This window comes from Lithobates pipiens, unplaced genomic scaffold (assembly GCF_037356315.1).
Source record: "Lithobates pipiens isolate NorthernLeopardFrog02 unplaced genomic scaffold, aLitPip1_a1.2 Scaffold_65, whole genome shotgun sequence".
Taxonomy (NCBI): Eukaryota; Metazoa; Chordata; class Amphibia; order Anura; family Ranidae; genus Lithobates; species Lithobates pipiens.
In genome coordinates, this window is record NW_027507887.1 from 1,208,896 (window position 1) to 1,212,741 (window position 3,846).

General features: G+C 43.9%; 1 non-coding gene across 1 annotated transcript; it reads left to right on the forward strand.

The window, feature by feature from the left end:
* The first annotated feature begins 2,050 nt into the window (after positions 1-2,050).
* On the forward strand, positions 2,051-2,157 carry LOC143958939 (U6 spliceosomal RNA). The gene has a single exon (XR_013270147.1). It is a non-coding gene; the product is annotated as a U6 spliceosomal RNA (small nuclear RNA).
* Positions 2,158-3,846: the final 1,689 nt, after the last annotated feature.

A 3,846-nucleotide genomic window follows, 5' to 3' on the forward strand; every position in this document is an offset into this window, starting at 1 on the left:
ATCATGCAGCATCCCCACGGGGGGAGGGAAGATAGGGACAGGGAGAGAAGAGAGGGACCCCCAAATCGACCTCCCAGGGAATGCCCAGCTGCTCCATGCCGCCGAGGCAGGGAGAGCTGTACTTACCATTTGGGCGAGCTGGGGACATCCCATCACAGACCCACTCTCCCATCAGTTCGGGGTGGCTGCTGGCCACGGCACACTGTGACAAAGACATCAGTAGTCCAGTCACATGTGTGCCCTGGAGCATTGTGCTCACCGGCCATCCCTGAAGCCTGAGGGGCATGTCGTGGCTGACCCAGCACATAGCTATGGCCTGCACATGCTCGATGGCCAGGCTGGGGAGACTACAAGGATAAGGATATCCAGCCTGTCACCCAGCCAGCTGTTGGTAGTAGATCACAGGATCAGGGTTCCTAGGTCCATCTCCTTCACTAGGCAGAAAAAACTGAAGCTGCAGGAAACAGGCTGAGGGGTTGTTACTGGAGGGACCGCCCCCTGGGCGGAACTATAAAGTTCTGTTTTTTCACATGTACAACATGTTCTGCCTAGTCCTCTCCTGAAGGTGGCCTAACGACTCTATGGTCAAGAATAATGGAGCTGTGTCAGTCAGAGAACGATAGAGAAATGGTGGCGGTCAGCGCTATGGCGGCAGAACATGCAGAGCCCACAGACACCAGCAACAAGATAGATGACAGCACAGGTACACAGACAGCCAGCGCAGCCCCCAACCAAGGATCAGAGCCCCCCAGCCCAGGTACACACACCACACCACAGCCCAGTCATGCAGCATCCCCCACGGGGGGGGGGACAGGGACAGAGGAAAGGCAGAAGAGGGACCCCCTAATGGACCTCCCAGGGAATGCCCAGCTGCTCTGTCCTGCCGAGACAAGGAGGGCTGTACTTACTGTCCAAATGAGCTGGAGGCATCCCATCACGGACACACACCCGAGCAGTATGGGGTGGCTGTGGGCCACGGTACACTGTGACAAAGACATCCGTAGTCTGGTCATATGTGTGCCCCAGGGCATTGCACTCACTGGCCGCCCCTGGAGCCTGCACACGCTCGATTGCCAGGCTGGGGAGACTACAAGGATCTATATTATCCAGCCTGTCACCCAGCCGGCTGTTGATAAAGGCAAAAAAATAGAAAAAACCCCAGGACCGATGATCTCGTAGGGAGCCTAGGTCCTTCTTTTTCACTAGGCAGAAAAAAACTGAGCTGCAGGAAGCAGGCTGAGGGGTTATTACCAGAGGGACCGCCCCCCTTGGCGGAACTGTACAGTTCTGTTGTTTTTCACATGTATTACATGTTCTGCCTGGTCCTCTCCTGAAGGTGGCGTAATAACCCTACGGTCAAGATTAATGGTGCTGTGTCGGTCAATAAACGAAAGAGAAAAAAGGACGTCAACTTTGTTTGGGTACAACATTGCACGAGCACGCAACTGTCAGTTAAAGCGACGCAGTACCATATCGCAAAAAATGTCCTGGTTTTTAAGGGGGCAAATCCTTCCAGTCCTTAAGTGGTTAATTAAAGCACTTTCATAGCCGTTATAGGACTGGCCATGGCTGTGAGATAGTTATGTGTCACATGTTCCAAGATATAGAAAAGGAAGCTGGAGCAAGAAACACATTTTTTTAGAAAATGATTCTAACAGCAACAGGTTTACTGAAAAACAAAAAAACTAAGTACAGCTCAAAGCACATTGCCCAACCAGAGTTCATTTTACTGCAGTAGATCAGTAAAATATGGACTCTGATTGGTTGCCCTTTACTTTCCTGCCACCTACAGACAGCTCAGAAACCTCAACTTATCTTTTTCACAGCATTCATGGGACTAGAGGCCAAATTCAATTTAACTTTAAACTTTAAATATAATAAAAACCAATAGTCTTAATATGTGGTAAGAATGGCTGTGGCCCTTTATTACTGGTATGACGATATATACTGTATAACCAATAATAACCAATATATTTTATTTTGACGATATAACATTTATAACCATACATAGATTATAAATACCAATGGTTCAGCTTTAAAAGCTCAAACCGTGCTCACTTCGGCAGCACATATACTAAAATTGGAACGATACAGAGAAGATTAGCATGGCCCCTGCACAAGGATGACACGCAAATTCGTGAAGCGTTCCATTAAAAAAAAAAAAAAAAAAAGCTCGAACCGACCAAATAATAACAAAAAACACTATCCCTTACAACAGAAGGAATATTCAAAAAAGGGGGGAAGGACCGCGACAAAGGGAGGGAGGGAGGGCGGGGTACCTTTTCTTCTGCTGCAGCCATTGTTCTAAATAAATTTGATGGTTTAAATTCTTTTATAACCTCTTCTTTCTTTTTATAGGTTCATTGGATCACCTGACCAACTGTCGAATTTTCTAGAAGTCAAGTGTCGGCTGGCAGGTAAGTGACCAATTAAATAACAGAATTTATTAAGGTTATTTATTTGTCCCTATTCCCATAGGCAGGGGGGCGCTATTGCGTTCCCCCTACTTTCATTTAAACTGTGTGACACGTGAAATTTACAGGTGTGCCATGGGAGTTTTGAAAATCACTTAAAATTGCTTTTTGAAACCTTGAACATATCAAAAATTTCAATGGTATATCAATGTCACAAAAGTTAAAAAAGTTACATATTTAAAAACCTTTCGTAATGCGAGACTTGTGCGAGATCTCGGGAGAACGCAATCGCTCAAATTATATTACACTATAATAATAGAGACCGTTTCATTCCAACTTTGATGATTGTAAATAAAGTTTGTTCATTGTATAGCGATGGAGAAATACTTAATCAAGTCTGGAACTCTGAAAGAGAAACTGTTAAATTAAAAGCAAGCGAAAGTACAAAGAAGATTACAATCGCTTCAATCTGATTTGCTCTAGAAAACAGGCCTTTACATTAAATTTAAAATTAAATATACTGTATGTGTAAACATTAATACGTTCTTCATCATAAAAATTGTTGAATATTTTCAGGTGTGCTGTGAAAATTTTTAGATCTTTTTGTTTTGCCACAAGACAAAAAAGTTTGAGAAACACTGTTCTAGAGGGAGTGCAATGCTGGAAAGAAGACTTATTGTTTTCTTACCCAATACAGGTTCAGAGGTAATGGAAGAGATGGTCCAGCTCTCTGAATAGATATAGAAACCTAGGATGGTTGTTTCTCAGTGGGGACGGTTATCTTTCTGCATATATGAGAAGTATCTCTATAGTTATGCATCCTTGTGGAGTCTCCCAGGGAAACAAGTGCATAGAGTGATCGGTTCTATTCTGATCTGTGCTCTGGTCAATGAGCTTGCATGTTCCACACTGTTGTGTATTGCTCACATAAGCCCCATACACACTATCAGATTTTCTGCTGATTTTTTCCATCAGATTTACCAAAACCATATAATATGAGGTCAAACCTTAGGGGTTTCAATGTGTATGCAATCAGGCAGGCCCTTGTACTACATGGTTTTGGTAAACCTGAAGGAAAACATAAGCAGACAATCTGATAGTGTGTATGGAGCTATAGGAATGCCCATAAAGTGGGCTTCAGCATGGGGTGGAAACAACAGCCAACACAAACAGAATAAACTTTGCTTTTACTGCCCAACCCTAGGACAGATCAGAACAGATATAATACCCAGGGCCGTCTTTAATATTGATTGAACCCTGGGCAAAACCTTTCTTGCATGTTCCACACTGTTGTGTATTGCTCACATAAGCCCCATACACACTATCAGATTTTCTGCTGATTTTTTCCATCAGATTTACCAAAACCATATAATATGAGGTCAAACCTTAGGGGTTTCAATGTGTATGCAATCAGGCAGGCCCTTGTACTACA